The 17,245-nt window shown below is 47.3% G+C and overlaps 1 protein-coding gene across 1 annotated transcript in view; it reads left to right on the top strand.

Annotated features, from left to right (window-relative positions):
• Positions 1-17,245, top strand: part of Hivep3 (HIVEP zinc finger 3) — a 135,145-nt gene that overhangs the window by 56,744 nt on the left and 61,156 nt on the right. Inside the window, exon 2 of the mRNA XM_042684202.1 lies at positions 4,477-4,670. The gene's annotated coding sequence lies outside the window, so the exon portion shown is untranslated. The remainder of the gene's footprint in view (positions 1-4,476; positions 4,671-17,245) is intronic.

Raw genomic sequence — 17,245 nt, 5'->3', positions numbered from 1 at the left:
GCCATCCTGGATCAGCAAAGGCTCCTAGATCAGCAAAATCGTGGGACTGGAAGGTGAAAGAGAAAAGGTGGTCTCAGTTCCTTCCTCTCTACTTAAGTCTTTTTGGAGACTTACAGTAGTGTGTGTGTGTGTGTGTGTGTGTGTGTGTGTGTGTACTAGTACTAGGACTTGAACTCAGGGATGGGACACTGTCCCTTGGTGTTTTCCCCTCAAGATTACCACTCTGCCACTTGAGCCAAATATGTACTTTCTGGTGATTAGTTAGAGATGAAAATCTCGTAGACTTACTTGCCCAGGCTGGCTTCAAACCACAGATCTCAGCCTTGTGAGTAGCTAGGATTGAAGGCATGAGCCATCAGTGTCCAGCTGGAAGATTCTTTTATCCTTGGATTTCAGTACCTGCCTCAGTGGCCTTCTGGAGATTGGCAGATAGACTTCCTTGCATGGGCTAAGAGAGGCCAGTGTAGCTCCAATTAGATTTTCCCTCTACTCCTGTTGCCTCATACTTTCTGGCCAGCCAGTGAGGCTCTGTTCTTATTTGTATATTTCTATTACTATTATTATTCCCATGGCATTTAGAGAAGTGGTAGAGAAGTGCTACTTGCCAGTGCTACTTGCCAGCTAGAACCTCAGAAGTGTGTGTGATATTTTCAGATGACCAGGATACAGGTGTGGCTGGGGCAGTCCTCTGACCTGCACTGAAGTGGAGACAAGGGTGGTAGGTGATGGATGGGTCGTGCTGGTCTTACTCCTGTGGCTCCCTGTGAAGTCTCTCCTGCTTCTGCCCATGCATCTCCTCCTCATGCCACACCCCTCATCTGCAGGGCATTACCTCACAGATCAAAACCATTCCATGACCTCACTCCTCTTCCAATGCAGGTCCAGCTTCTTCCGTTACAACTTTCATGTTCTGCCACTGATTTCTCCCTCCAGGGTCATTGCTACCTTTCCCCAGTCACTGGGATAGCCTGTGACTTCTTAAACATTCTAGCCATTTGGAGACCCTCTGTTTGCAATAGCCTGTCTTTCTCACATTCATATCCCATCAGAACTGCAAGTCTACTGTGTTACCCTTGAAAGTTTATTCAGAACTCACCACCCACCACCAGAGATGCACATCAGTTCAATGAATGAACAACTAAAGAAGGTTCTAGTGAGAATTGTTGCCCTTGGTTCTGTGCAAGGCACCTCCAGGGGATTTGAACAATTTGGACTTCATGCATTGGGCAATATCATTGGTCTCAAGAGAAGCATTGCAACGATGCTGTGAGCATCCTGGGAGGAAGAACTCATGTCCAGTTTTGTGGGAGCTGGCTGAGCCATGGGATGGAGGGAAGATGGGTAGGATCAGGCCAGGTGGACTTAGCTATGGGGGAGGGGAGTACATTCTAAGCAGAAGGAACTATGTGGAAATCAGCAGAAGGAATAGACCATCTAATTTTTTTCTTACTAATGACAGTCTATTGGAGGGTGTAAGGTCTGACTTGGGAGTGATGGGAAATGAGCTAAGAATAGTTTGGATAGTCAGATTATGGAATCAGGAAGTGATAGAAGGGAACCACACATCAAGTCCAACCTCGGCACCATGAGGTGGTGGTATGATATGATTCTAGGTGTGCACAGGACAGGGATAGCTGGGTTTAACAGTGGCAGCTATGGCTGGAGGAGACAGTGGAGGACCTTGGGTGACCTGCATGCTCTGTTGCAGCAATCAACAGTACCATAGGCTTGTCAAGTACTAGCTATTCTAAAGCAGGATTAATCTAAAGCCCAGTGCCTAGGAGGAGCAAGGGACAATACCCCAGGCCTGGGCCCAGGTTACTCCAGACTCTCACCATTGAGCTCCACTCTGACAAAGTCCATAGTAACTATGTGTATTTGACCGTGCCAGACATTGTTCCAGGTCTTGTATGCACTGACTCATGAAAACTTTGGGAAGTGTTCGCCATTTTTAGTTCTGTTTTCAGGCTCACACAGCAACTTTCCAAAGCTGTAGAGATGATAAGGAAAAGGACTGGATTTGAAGCAAAGTGTCTTGGCTCTAGAAACCACCTTCTCAGCCATTACAACACCATCCTACCTGGAACAGACAAGCCACAAAGACTCTAAAGACAACCATTTGGCTGCACAGGCCAAGTTATACACAGCTAAAACTTGGGCTTTCTGCTTTAAGAAGCACTTTTCTCTGGATTGTCTTACTTGATTCTTACAACAGCTTGCTAAATGGGTTACTAAAAATTGGTACCAATTGGCAATCTGGTACCAATAGCTCATGCCTAGAATCCTGAATATTTAGGAAGCTGAGAAACGGAGGACTATAATTTGAGGCCAGCCTGGGCAGAGACCTTTGTGAGATCCCTTCACAACCCAAGGCTTGGTGCTATGAGTGTGCTTGTCATCCTAAGGTACACAGGAGGCTGAGATTGGGAGGATTCTGGTGCCAGGCCAGCCTGGGCAGAAAAGTCCATGAGATTCCATCTCCACAGGGGGAAGCTGGATGTGGTAGTGCATGCCAGTGATCCCAGCTAAAATGGGAAGCCTAATATAGATGGATTGCAGCCCCAGTGCAGAAAGCAAGACCCTGTCCTAGAAGTAACCAGCAAAAATCAGGGCTGTAGGTATTGTACAAGTGGTACAGCTCCAGCCTAGCAAGCCAGGGTACAAACCTCAGTACCGCAAAACCAAAACTGATGCACTCACATTCGTTTGTTCACCCAGTTAAGCACTGCTGAGTACCTGCCCTGATCCAGCTTTCCCTTGGCCTGAACACTCTGTTTTGTTTAGTGGTTTCAGGAAGACAGTGTGTTCCTATGTCTATTATTGTAGGTAATCCTTGCCTGTGCCCAGATACCAGTCACTTTTACAGACTGTATGGGTTTTCTGTTTAGCAAATGCCCTCCACTTTGGTGACTAAGTCCCATACCTAACTATTAGCTCAGTGCCATATGGGTCCAAAGTCTGTAGAGGGTCTGAGCTCTGCTCAGGCAGACAGGGGGCATTGGTAACTGAGGGCTGGAGGCTCTGAGGAGCATTCTGAAGTTTCTCGCTCATTCCTGTCAATGTAACCCAGTTTGCTGCTGGTGTTAAGACTGTGGGTTCTCTTCCCTTCTGGTATTCAGCCACTCAATCATTCCTAGCTCCCAGTGGCTGCTTCTAGGGCCTTCCCATGTGGTCTGTCTGCCTTTCAGCCCAAGGAATCCTAAAGATTCCAGTCTGTGACTTCTCTGTACCTAGCAGAGAAAACTCCATTTATAAAAGATTTTCCTAGCTGTGTGCTGGTGACTCACACCTGTAATCCTAGCTACTCAGGAGAGTAAGATCTGAGGATTGCAACTTGAAGCCAGCTAGGGCAGAAAAGTTTGTGAGAGTCATATCTACAATTAATCAGAAGTGGAGCTGTGTCTTAAGTGGTAGAATGCCAGCTCTGAGCAGAAAAAGCCAAGTGAGAGTATGATGTACTGAGTTTAAACCACAGTACTGAAAGATAAAAATATAAATATGAAGCTGGGCAGGCTCATGCCTGTAATCCTAGCTACTCAGGAGGCTGAGATCTGAGGATCATGGTTCAAACCAGCCCAGGCAAGAAACTCTGTGAGACTCTTATCTCCAGTAAACCACTAGAAAACCGGAAGTGGTGCTGTGGCTCAAGCAGTAGAGCACTCATCTTGAGCTGAAGAGCACATGGACAGAGCCCAAGCCCAGAGTTCAAGCCCCATGACCGACCAAAAAATATATATAGGAAAATAATTGGGCACCAAAAATTAAAATATAACAATATTATATAAAGTATATTTTATATGTAAAACATAAACATAAAAATAAAAATGGGGAACTGGTGGCTCATACCCATAATCCCAACTATTCAGGAGGCTGGGATCTGAGGATCACAACTGGAAGCTAGCCCAGGCAGGAAAGTCCATGAGACTCTTTTTTCCAGTTAACCACCAAAAAGCTGGACATGGAGCTGTGGCTCCAGTAGTAGAGTGCTGACCTTGAGCTAAAAAACTCAGAGATGATGCTTAAGCCCTGAGTTCTGACACAAGACTTAACACAATGAATGAGTGAGTGAGTGAGTGAATGAATGGTTTTCCTGATTTGCTCAGTCCTGAATACTCTGCCTATTTGAAGGTTACTTATGTCATATGGCAAAGCCTAATAAGCTACCCTGTTGCTGGGACCATGTAAGACCGTTATTCTGAACAGGTCAACTTCTGGGCTGTCTTGAACTCTGCCTGCCATACTGGGGAAGAATGAGAAACTCAGACAAACTCAGTGTTGGGTGCAAGGGAGTGTATGATGGGTTCCAGGACTACCCCACCCCACTGTCTCCCACAGGGAGATGGGGGCTGGGTCCTCACCAAGAAAAGCATGTTGGGAGGGGTTGATCTCCTGAGATCAGACAGAAATTGCTCTATGCCCAAAACTGACCAAGAAGACTCTAACTATGGTTTTCTACCCATGGCCTTCCCCATGCAGGATTGGAGGCACAAACTCAGCCACCTCACAGTAGCTCATGGAGAAGCTGCAAGAGCCTCAGGCTGGGCCAGCTCTGCCCTCCAGAGGGAAGAGCAGTGCATAGAGACAGTGGTGGCAGGCGTGGACATGAACTCTGGCTTTCAGAAAGATCTGCGCTTCAGTTTCGGTCATCGGAAGTGGTGCCTTCAGCACAGGTAGGACATAGCTGTTGCTGGGCAGGCTTGCTGGATACTATTTTGACCACGCATGAGCTTGCCATTTCATTCTCTTAAAATGTATCATTGCTATCATGATGGTTATGGCCTTCCTTAGCCTCGATGAGGCCAGTTCTGGAAGTTCTTGCCATGCTTTGGTTGGGGTGATTTTTGGGTGTCAGCGATCTGCCACTGCTCCCTGTGCTATCTCCCTAAAATGTGTTGCTGTTACTTAGTTTCCAACCTGTCCCTGGCAAAGAACCCAGTGATAGCTCTCAAGGAACCCTAACATGGCATCCTCATTGCCTATCCAGAGGGCATCCCTGCTTTCCAGGACCCCCTCCTCACATGCTTGCCCACCCACCTACTGTGCAGCTAAGCTTTCTGGTGGCTTTCAGGGGCAACAGTAGTCTTCAGGACCCCTGTGGGTAGAATTGGAAAGATGTCAGGTTTTGGCAGGAGTTCTCAAAATTAGGATTGGAGGCTTGAAATTGGACCCTAGTTCCAGTGATGCAGATTTAGATTGGCCTGGGAGGGTTCCAACCCAATATATGTGTGTGTGTGTGTGTGTGTGTGTGTGTGTGTATGTGTGTGTGTGTGTGTGTGTGTGTGTGTACACATGTGCACGCGCATGCATGTGCACCTGTTTGTGGCTCCTTGGATACATCTTAGGGGCTCAAGCTAGATGTTCAGACTGTGGCTAGAGTTAGATGCACGGTGTTGGTAGTAATTTGGATCAAGATCAAGATCAAGTCCCTGAGTGTTTTGTCTGGTACAGAATGTGCTGAGATCACCTGGCGCAGCTGGCAGGGTGGAGAGAGGTTGTGCTTGGCTGAAAAGAAGGAGGAAGAGTATAAGGAGGAGGAAGAGGTGATGTGGTCGAGGAAGCAAAGGAGGAGGATTCTTGGGCACACTCAGACCCTCTGGATCAGACACTCTGTGACTAAGCCAAGGGACTGATCCTGTATCCTTTCTCTGGGGACAGAAATCTGCATTTGTGTTATTTTTCTTCTCTTTTGAAATAGGACTTCACTCGATAGCTCAAGCTGGTCATGAGCTCACTAGTAGCCTAGTCTGGCTGAGAACTCACAATCCTTCTGCCCAAGTGCTAGGATTACAAGCATTTGTTATATTTGGGTTCTGACACAATCAAGGTTCAGAACCTCAGGGCCTCTTCTGGGGCTCAATATCTTGTTTTGGGGGCCAGGGGACTCAGCCATGATGTTCAAGGGGTCTGCTATGAGCAGAAGATATTTTTGCCTTGTGCAGAGGGGGCCAGGGTTGCAGGCCATCTCACAGAGGCAGTGTCACCATATGCCCACAGCTGGATGGCACACCCAGGCCCACAGACTTGGCCTCACCAGGGTTCTTATGCAAGATGGAAAAAATTTCCAAGTGCCTAAGAAAATATGGGCACTGAGACCCATTTTGAGGGACATTTGCAGTGACCCTGAGGAGCATAATTCTTCCTGAGTTTAGGGCCCACCTCTGGTAGTCTCTGGGGTTTTTTTTTTTTTATAGCAATTACTGGTTTCACAGGCAAGAAGTATTACTTTTACCTTCAAAGTGAGCATAGGATGATGTCTGCCTCAAAGAGTCCTTGTTAATCTGGCCACCCATGACAAGGACTCCCTACCTGTGAGTAGCCTTCCCCCCATTCTCTGCCACCATGCAGGCAGCTTGGCCACACCAACTGCTAAACTCAACCACCTGATCCCAATGCAGGATTCTAGAGTCAAGGGATCAGCCCTTGCAGGACACAGGGCCTGGCACACACTGAGCCCTGCAAAAACTCTAGTAAGGCTGATCCTATGGACTTATTTGTACATATAAGAAATTGGGCACGGAGTAATACAAAGACAGTCACAGCTAGTAAGGGGCAGAACCTCTGGCTATAGCAGACCTAGCACTTTCTTTTCCTTTTTCTACCTGAAGAAAGGCAGTTATGGCTTCCAGGATGACCCTTCCCTAGGAAGAGCTGCATTTTAATAGGAATCAGTGGTGCTCTAATGAATGGAGTCCCTTCTTGTCATCCTAGAGTACCTCCACCCCCAGGTACCTTGACTTAGCATGTGTTCCCTTCTGTGAATCCTGCAGTTAACCGTGTATGGTTCTTGTCCACTAGTAGTCATAGACAGGAACTGGATTTATTCTACAAGGTCTACAATAAGTTCTTGAACTAATAGGAACACAACCCCCTGTGGGACGCAGGCAGAGCTGGAAAGGGGAGAGCACTGCCTCAGGGATTCCCTCCCATGGGCCTGGCTAGCATTTTCCCTCTCCTACTGCATACTCAAACTCTCCTTTGATCACGCGGGTGCTGCCAGCTGCAAGGATAATCTATGGAAGAAGAGACTGGCCCTGCAGGAAATGAGTTGTCAGTTCCAACCAGAAACTTGGCCCTGGCCTTTTCCTTGTTCTCCCCGGGGGTAGAGAGTAGTGTGATTAATGGGGTGCTGACTCAGGGCTGGTAAGTGGTTCAGGTGATCTTGAGAATGTCTGGCCCACCAGGTAGGCTGCTGGAGAGTGTGGCATCCAGGAGGTGCAGCGTTTCGGATTAAGACAGCATGTGTGTGATCTGGTAGACTTCCTCCCTCCCCCCTCCCATGCCAGAGATAGTGGAGTCCATTAGCACAGCTGAGATTTCGGGAAGCCTCTCTTCCCAGCTTGAGTCATTTGAGGGCAGGGAACCAGGAAGTCACAGCTCTCCTTCAGGAGAGGCTTGTACTAGAGCTTTCTCCAGAATTACATGATTGTTGAATGAATGGTTACCACAAAGCTCATCTGAAAACGGAGAAAGAAGCATTTTCTCAGCAGTGAATATTTATTGTCTTAGAAGACATTTTTAAATATCAAAGCTTGAGTGTAATGCCTATAAGCAGGTTGAAGTGGTAGCTCACTAATGCTCATTGATTTTTAACTTTAAATATTTGTTTATTATGAAAGTTCATAGAGTAATAATCTGCTTTGCTGTAGAAAAAAAAAATCAACACCTGAAGTTCTAGATCAGGAATCTACAAATGATAGCTTGTAGGCCTAATCCAGACTGCCACTTGGTTTTCATACGCAAAATTTTATTGGAACGTAGCAGTGCTATTTGCTTATACTTATCTCTGGCTGCTTGAGACCATCTTCCCTCAAAGCTAGAATTATTTGCTATTTGGCCTTTTACTGACCTCCATCCTAGATGATCCTTTTGTTGCTATATGGGCTGAAACCTCTAATGGTCCTTTCTCTTGTTTGTCTTTGTTGGCCTGGCTTCTCAGTATTAAAGGATTCTGAATCACCTCCATACAGTGATGTGATGATTACAGATTTTCAAAGGTGAATCTGTCAGCCACAAAGTGGTCTTCAGCTCTGTATGACTGTTTACTGGGGAAAGATGGAAGGGAGTTCTGGTTTGTATCTCTGACAGTATCCAACAAAGGTTCAAAATTCTTCTTAGTACAAACCCAAGTCAAACAGCAGGACCCAGCAAGCCTTGTTTGATTATCCTCATATGCATAAAAATAGGAAGAGGAGGCATAGAAGTCTCTCCTAATAAGTGTTCCTACATTTCTTCTAATAGATCAAAGTATAGGGCAAGCAGAGAGAGCAGGACAGTCAAGGGGACAGGCTGGTTGGTAGACCAGGCCATGGCTCATACTGGAGAGCCATGAACATGGGCAGCTGGATCCAGAGTGACCTGGATCCAACCAGGTGTCAGGGCCTAAGGAGGTGGCTTTAGGTATTCTAGGCAAAGCCTACAGAGCTAGGCGTGAAACCAGGTGTTCCAGCTCCCAGGCTACCTGTTCCTCCGTCCACCCGTGTGAGGAAGGAAGGACCAGGCCTGGTGACTTGGAATACTGTGGGATTGAGAGGGAGGGACTCAGGGGAATAAAAAAGCCCTGATCCTTTCTTAGGTTTTCTGCTCACTCCATAGAAAAGGGACATTTTTAGATTGTGAAGGGATGACCTCATTTTTTTTCTTATTTACATAGCCCTGTTTGTTTATATAGTTCCTTAAAAATAGCTAACATGTGCTAAGCTTAGTGCCCGCTCCCCAGCACCAGTGGAAGAGCCGCTGTGTGGGGAGAAACGCCTTTTTATCAGAGGGGCAGCCTTGTTCCTGAGAACAGATGGGAGCAAAACAGGACAGGTAGGAAGTTTCGTGGTTTTTCATGTCGCTTTTCTAAAATAGCCACACTCCTGCCTCCCACTTCCTGCCTGGCTCGACCCAGGCTGGATTTTCTCCTTCTGAGGACTCGAGTTCTATGTCTTCTCCAAGGGATCTAGTAACAAACATGCTTGACCCTGAAGACCTTCAGCTTGGCATAGATGGCCTCAACTTGGGTGTGGACCATTGGGTTTACATTCTGGTTCAACTAAATGCTAGCTGTATGCCATTGGGCAAGCTACCTAACCTCTCTGGGCTGCTTCTGCAAATCAGGGATAACAGCTCTAGCTACATTGAGCATTTCCTGTGCAGACTGAATGAAGAAATACATATAGAGGCTTAGCTCAGTCTGGGTACATAGCAATTTTTAATATACTTTGTGTTTATGTGTATGTGCCAGTACTTGAACTCAGGGCTTGAGCACTGTCTCTTAGCTTTTTCAATCAAGGCTGACACTCTACCACTTGAGCCACAGCTTCACTTCCAACTTTTTGGTGGTTAGTTGGAGATGAGAGTCTCATGGACAGTCCTGCCTAGGCTGACTTCCAGTAGCTAGGATTATAGACATGAGCCACTAGTGCCTGGCTTTTCATATACTTTTTAATAAAAATCATCAGTGTTATTGAGTATCTATCTCTAATTCATCCAATCATAACAACTTTCCAACCACTGTCCTTCTACCAGTCAGTCTGCTCCAGCCCCTCCCTGAATCCTTTTTGAATGACAAGGTAAGGCACAAATCTGACTATGCCATCCCCAGCTGGAAATCCATGCATTGCCTCTAATACCTACTTTGTTGGAGCTGGGTGAAGAGTCATAGATAGTATATAAAAATGAACAAGCTGTGTTCCAGGAAAACATTATGTGCAAAACCAGGCAGTAGCTGGACATGTCCAGCCCTGACCTACAGGAAGAATCCAAAATCCAGAATCAGCATTCCCGTCCAGCCCAGCCTCTTCTCCCTGCTTCTCCAACCCTCTGTGACATCTTACATTTGGATCCTGTATACTTGCTGGATTTTCTTTCTGGATTTTCCATCCTTGTCCCTATGTGACCCCCCTCCAAGGCATTAAGATCCCTTTCTCTAGGGTTCTGAGGGACACTGTCTAGTTCTACTCTGACCAAATGTGTGATAATGTTGTCTCTGTCCAGGTGAGGGCAGTTTCTTATTGTACATCCCCACTTCTGCTTTCCTTCTCTACATCCCCAGGCAAACCCTGGGATTCCGAGGGTGCTCAGTAAGCGATTATGGTTGACCAGATAACAAAAATGTGAAGATCTGAAGATGAGGTGCTGCTTCATGGTGCCCATGGTCAGAATAGGAAGATGGGGTGTGAGCCAGCCAGCAACCCAGAAAGGGAGTGATGGCATGTATTTGTGTACATGCCATGGGATGTTTCAGAGCCTTCTGGAGATAGTTGATCCAGCCATTGTAAGATAGGAGAAAGACTTGTGGAGAGAAGGGGCTCAGGTGGGCTCTCCATGTTAGGGAAAAGGCCAGGGAAGAGCAGACCCTGCCCTGGGCTGAGGGTGTTGAGTGGGCAGACCAGCCGGCTGCTACAGCTGTGAGCCTCTGCCCGAGACAGACAGGGAAGAGGTACATCAGTGAGTGAGGTGGCGAGGGAGTTCATGTTTTGCCATGGTTCATAGACACAGACTCTAAAACAGAATTATGTGGGGTGTTTCTTTTACATACGGGTTCAGAAGCCCTGTGGCAGACTGGAAGCCAGGAGGCCAGAGCAGCCAGGGGTGGAGACTGTGGTCTGTAGGAGGAACGAGGCCGCAGTGTAGACATGTATGGCATCCCTAGTCCTGTACTGACCAGCACCACTTATAGGAAGCAGGTTACTTGCTGAGCCTTTTTCTGCCAGATGTGGAGGCAGGGGGCAAAATGAGGCAGAAATGAAGGATCCTTCCGGGGAGCAGGAGAGGATCCCCAAGCTCAGACCAGGCGGATGACTTGGGTTTACACTGGGGCTACTACAGATATGGAGGTGAATAGTACTGGAAGAATCTCCCTCTCAGTCTGAGGGTGGGGACAGTCCTGGAGGAGGGACAGGCCCCTGGTCCTAGTCAGTCTGGTGCATAGTGGTTGCTCAGTGGGTAATTGTTGAGCCAATGAAGGCAGAGAGTGAAAACCACATGACCCACCTGTCAGGACAAGCTCTGCCATCTTGCCTTGGTTCATCACTGTTGACTAGCACCCTTGGGATCATCTGTGGCTTCCATGCCTCCATCCTCCTCTCCTGGGTCAGCCTCACCGTCCTCTTTCTTTACCGCCCCTCTCTTTTTTTCATTTGACTGACATTTGTCCCAATCCCAGAGGGGCCCAGAGTCACCCCATGGAGAATTTTTAAAGTGCAGGAGAAGCTTCCTGCACCTGCAAACTCAAGATGCCCATGAGAGAGAGTGGCCAGCCAGACCTGGGTCCTCACGGCTGAGTGACTCTCGGTGGCTACCTGTGTGATTGTGCTCTTTTGGAGAGGCTAAGCCTGTGTTGGGGGGTGCAGGGAGACAACAGTGATGCCAGGGAAGTGGACCATCCCTAAATTGGCCCTGCCAGTCAGGTGTGATTGTGGGTATGGTCTGAAGCCAGCCCAGAGAAAAACTGCCAAACCCTATGTGAAAAACAAGCTGAAAGGATTTGAGGCGTGGCTCAAGTATGTGAGCTCCTGCCTACCAAGTACTAGGCCCTACGTTTAATTCCCAGCACTGAAAAAAAAAATCTGCCCTGTTTAGATAAAAGGTGCCAAGCACCATACCAGGTGATGAAACACAATACCTGCCTCTTGAGAACCTAGGAAAATAGACAACTATTACAGGAAAATAGACAAATTACCTTTTCTGTGTTTATGAACAGATACACACATGTGCACTCACACAAACACAATATTCTGGGTTTTTTTTTAAGATATCTTCCTAGTACAATATAGTGACAAAGTGGCATCAGGAGGTAATGAGGTTGAATTCAGGACAGCTGGGAGGATGAGTCTAAGTGAGATGCTGTAAGAGGGGAGGGGAGAGGAGGGGAAGGAGGGAGGGGATTGTAGAGAAGAGAGGAATGGAGAGGAGAGGAGAGGAGAGGAAAGGAGATGAGAGGGGACCAGAGGGCCTGTGGCAATCTACACAGGGCACTTGGGAAGATGCTAGATCCTGTTTGGTGGTAAATAACTAGGAGGCTAGTGCATCTGGAGGGTAGGGTGGGGCACAGAGGAGGAGGGAAAGAGGGCTGGAATTTGGGGATGGACTGTTGAGAAGCCTAGGAAGTCTGAGAGGAGGAGAGAACCCTGGCTGCCATGTGGAGACCACCTGCAGGTCAGGGCAGCATCAAGAGCCCATCGGGGGTGACGGAGCCCCAGACGAGAACAGCAGCTCCAGAGGTCAAGGCAAGTGACTAGACTCGGCTGTATTTCTGAAGTCTAGCCATGCTCAATTCACTGAGAGAAGGAACACAAGGCCTAAGAGACACAAGGCAAAAACACTTTCACAAGGAGATCACATTGGCGTTCACACAGACTCACTCTTCTCAGGCTGCCCAACTCCAAGCTGTTGTTTGTTCATCTGGAAAATGGGCATTGGAATAGATACTTGCAAGATTGCTTTTGGCTTGGAAATGCATTCTTTTGGTTTGGGTCACCGGAGGCCTGGGGAGTCACATAAGGAAAGCTTTGAGAAAAGAGTGGACCATCTGCTTAGGAAGAACTTAGAGCAGGTATAGCCGAGAAAAGGAGAGAGAGAGGGAGAGGGAGACAGAGGCAGAGACACAGACAGAGAGAAAGGAAAAAGCAGCCCAGCAGAGTGTGGTGAGACTTGGGAGCAGTGGGCCGGCAGGTGGGGGCCAGGAGCTATAGGGATGGGCACCCTTGCTCCTTAACACTCCACCCTTTGGAATAGACCAGCAGGTTCAGGGCCCAAGCATATTTTGCAAACACTGAGGCCCTCAATTTTGAACACTTTCAAACGGACATGCTCAGGCAGGAAGGAACAAGGCCTGGCTCCAGGCCGGGGAGAGTCCACCTCCTGGCCTGGCCTTGCGTAACCGCAGAGTCTGCTGAGTGCAAGGAGACTCTTCTGTGTGGCATCCAGAGTAGCAAGCCTGGTGGCTGTGGGCTCTGGCACCATCCTGCAATGAAACAAACAGTCCTCCCTTCCCAGATAATGGCCCTCATTGAGCATTGTGTCCATGGCCAGCGCCCAGCACCGGGCAGCTCAGCCTGGGTAAGTTTCCTCTCTTGGCAGCTTAGCAAAATATTTACACTGTGCCTTTCTAGTAAGATGGTTCCTAGGAGCCAGCAGGCAGAGAGAGCTGGAGAAGTCCCACCATGACAACGTTGCTGCTGGGCTCCCAGGTTGGAATAATGTGCCATGCACCCCGTGTGTAAACCTGGCTCCATCATTGCCCATCAGGGCTCTATTGTAAAGAATAGTGAGCTACAAGGTGCTACAAATCAGAACTAAAATCATTAGGGGTTCCTGAATAGAACGAGCCCCTGTACCTATGGTATGGTGGAGGTACAATGGGGATGGAAGCTATTATCTCCCTCAGGGTCTCTTCCTTGGGCAAGCACATGTATGAGATTTGGGGGAGCTGAATCATGCCTTCCCTGAACCTCTCACTGCCTAGCTGGTGTCAGGAAACACCCCACCCCTCTGAGTGTATCTGTCAGTGAGAGGAAGGAACACACAGATCAGCTTCCACTGAGGGTGTCTCACTCGGAGAGGTCTCTGGACCAGTCCTAGGAAAGACACAACACGTGTTCAGAGGAACACTGAGGAAAATGGAGAAGCAACCACCTGTCCTCCACTCCCCTGGAGATAAAGGCACAGAGATGTGTGTTCTGTGTTCCTTGAGACAGGCTCAAACCCAGGAAGCAAAAACAGCATGCCTTGTAAATAAGAAGGTGCCCCAAACAAAGGTCCCCATAGCTATCATAACTCAGCACAATCTTTGACCCTTGGTCCTACTTCTGGGAGTCTGGTTTATGGAACAATAGTGCCAGTCTGTAAAGATATGTGTACAAAGGATGTTTATTACAAAATTCTAGTGGCAAAAAAAAAATGTTTTTGAAAAACTCAACAGTAGGGCAAGTTCAAAGGTGCTGTGTCCAAATTGTGGTACATCATTTAGTGATTAGCAAAGATGATGAAGCACATCCTGTGTCTGTTTAGAAAGGCAACGTGGTATGCTAGCTGGGAATCCAGGGTCTGAAGACAGTCTGCCACGGTTCTAGATCCCACCACTTGCACAACTTCTCTGACGGTCAGTTTCCTCTTCAATGAAGTAGGGATTATAATGATTTTCCTATAGGCTTGTTAAGGGGACTAACTGAATCGATGCATGTTATATTCTTATAACTGTGCCTAGTATATGCTAAAAAAAAAAAGTTAGCCTTTGACTAGAAAGATTGTCTATGAGAAAATCCAGGAGCAGAAAAATATATTATAGGGGAATAGCTCTGTCTGTCTGTCTGTCTGTCTGTCTGTCTGTCTGTCTGTCTGTGCGCACACGCACTCTGGTTCTGGAGCTCTAATTCAATACCTCATACTCCAACTTAGCTGTTTCACTTGTCTAATGCTCTACAATTTGAGCCGTACCTCCACTTCCAGCTTTTTGGTGGTTAATTGGAGATTAGAGTCTCATGGACTTTCCTGCCTGGGCTGGCTTTGAAAGTTGGCCTCAGTCCCCTGAGTATCTGGGATTACAGACATGAGTCACTGTGCCCAGCACCATTTTCTATGAAAAAAAAAGTCTCCCAAATCCTAACCCCTGACACACAAAGAAAGGAAAAAGAAAAGAAAGGGAAAGAAAGAAAGATCAGTGGCTGCTGCCCTCATACTTGTGGCTCCTGCTTGAGGAAGGGCAATTATGTTTTTCTTTTTGTGTTGGTACCAGGACTTGAACTCAGGGCCTGGTGCTCTTGCTTGGCTTTTTTGCTCCTAGGTAATACTCAGCCAATTGAGTCAAACCTCCAGTCCAGCATTTTTCTGGTTCATTGAAAATGAAGTTTCACAGACTTTTCTGCCCGAGCTGATTTTAAACCCCAATCTTCCAAGTCTCAGTTTCCTGAGGGAGATGGTAAGTATAAACCACCATTGTTCAGATAAGGTTTGACTCTCATAATGAGGTCGGGTCTGAGCCCTTGCTGTTCCCGATGGACCTTGAGGCTGTGTGACTTTGTGGGCCTGTCACTGCAATCTCAATGTCCTATCTGGATCTGAATGGAATCGCCTGTGGTTTATAAGATTTACATGCCAAGGTCTATCCTTAGAGAACAAAGGCATTGGTTGGTGGCTAGCTTTACAGAAATGCTCATCGCCCTGGTATGGGATTCATCAGTGGGACCACAGGACTCCAGTAGGGGTTTCCCAAGAGTTCCTCCCCCCTCCCCGAGGCCTAGCTTAACCAGTGTAGCCCCATCTGCAGCCATGCCACAGCTCCATCTGATACAGTCTTCACCATGGTGGCATAGATTCATCCCTGGGTATCATAGGCTCTAGACATAGAAGGACAGCTGGTAAAGCCGCCAGCTGGAGAGTAACTGTAATGGAAATCAAAGCTACTTCTTCCACTTATACTAATAAAAAAAAATCAAGATATAATTCACCCTTTACAAGTATACACCCTGAAAACATGTACACTTCAGTGATTTCTAGTATATTCACAAGGTTGTACAATCATCACCATTGTCTAATTCCAGAACGTTCTTATTTACTTCCCAAAGAAACTCCTCTCCATCTACCTCCCTCTGCGTTTCCCTTCCTGCAGCCTCTGGCACTCACTAATTTATCTACTTTCTGTCTCTCTGAATTTGCCTTCTCTGGACATTTCACATAAATACAATTATCCAGCCTTTTTGTCTGGCTTCTTTCACTCAGTGTAATGGCATTAGTCATTTGCTTTAAGAACACGGGTGTTTTGTGGTGTGTCTTAGAGTGCCTTGACCCCTGTGGTTCTGAGGTCATAGGCTGTGAGCTCATGAGGGATGGAGCCAGCCACTGTGGGTCATGTGGACAGCGTGGGGTCTGTCTGGCAGCATGTAGGTGGGACTGGCCAGTGTAGGAGTCAGGTGGAAGAGTGTGGTCTCAACATGGGCAATTTGGAGCCAGGAGAAGGATGACTGATGCTGGGAAGCAAAGATTCATGGAACTGTATTTTGAATGTTCTTTGGGTGCTGGGACCCTAAGGAACTGACCGCAAACCCAACTTTCAGGTGAGTAAAGGGGGAAGTCAAAGGTCACCAGCTCTGAGACCTGCCATAATGGGCATGAAGGGAGATTCCTGGTTCTCAGATGCTCTCAATAGGAGGGCCCCAGGACTTGGGTGGTTCAGATGTAAGTGTGTAGACAGACAGTGACCACCTAAATAGCTCAGCATCCTGAGCTTTCTAACCCAGGAATCTCCCCTAGCAAGGGAATGGCTTTGGAGAAAACCCTTAACAGGAACAGACCTAACAGCCAAGAATGCCTTGGTCATGTGATATTGTGTAAGCACTGATTAATTAATTAGTGGTTTCTCTTTGGGATTTTTAAAGTTTTTTAACTAGTTTTACTCCAGAGAGGAACCTCCAACCCAGGGGAAGCAGAAGACCTAAGATTCAGACTAGAGGGGGAGAAGAAGCTGGATAGCTGGGCTAGTGAGTCCCACATGGTGGTTCTCTGGAGGCCTTGGATTCAGTAAGCAGCCCCTGGCAGGTAAAGAAAGGCAGCTCAGCTTGCTGTATACTCTCAGTGTCCCTACCAGACAGACCACTTCTGAAAACCAGCAAAGCTCAGTTTGCTTGCTCATAGCCAGCACCCTACCACTTAAACCATGCCTCCAGCCTGACTTTTTGCTGGTTAATTAGAGATGGAGTCTTGCAGACTTTTCTGCCTGAGCTGGCTTCAAACCTCTGTCCTCTAGATCTCAGTCTTCTGAGTACCTAGGATTGTAAGTATGAGCCATTAGTGTCTGGCAACAAAGCTCTTCTTTTGGAAAAAGAAGAGCTGTTTTAAGCGGGAAAGTGTTCAACCATCATCAACGCCCCCTACACCCCAATAGTTCTGGGCTCTGATATGCCAATTCTGGGATTGACATTCTGCTCTCTCAGGGATAAGGCATGCCCAGTAGGCCTGCCCTTAGGTCACTGTCTCCCATTTTGGAGAATATATACGCTCCTACCACATGGTTACATATCGAATACTTTAATTCACCCTGACTTGAATTGTGTTGGCTTAAATACAGCCTTATCATAAGCAGTAAGGATCCCAAGGTCTCTCTGCCAATCCTCTCCTTCCATTGAATGAAATAAAGTACTATTAAAAAAGACTCTCACTCACCTTTCCCTAAAATCACTCCATGTCTTCCTCTAACCTGTGCTTGGGAAGTCATCCCCCAAAGACCCTGAGAGGAGGGCTCATCCCACCTCTGGCATCTGGCCAG

Source organism: Dipodomys spectabilis, unplaced genomic scaffold (assembly GCF_019054845.1).
Source record: "Dipodomys spectabilis isolate Male_0828 unplaced genomic scaffold, ASM1905484v1 ptg000002l, whole genome shotgun sequence".
NCBI classification, from domain to species: Eukaryota; Metazoa; Chordata; class Mammalia; order Rodentia; family Heteromyidae; genus Dipodomys; species Dipodomys spectabilis.
Note: the sequence above shows the minus strand (reverse complement) of the source record. Positions and strands in the feature narration are given on the sequence as shown.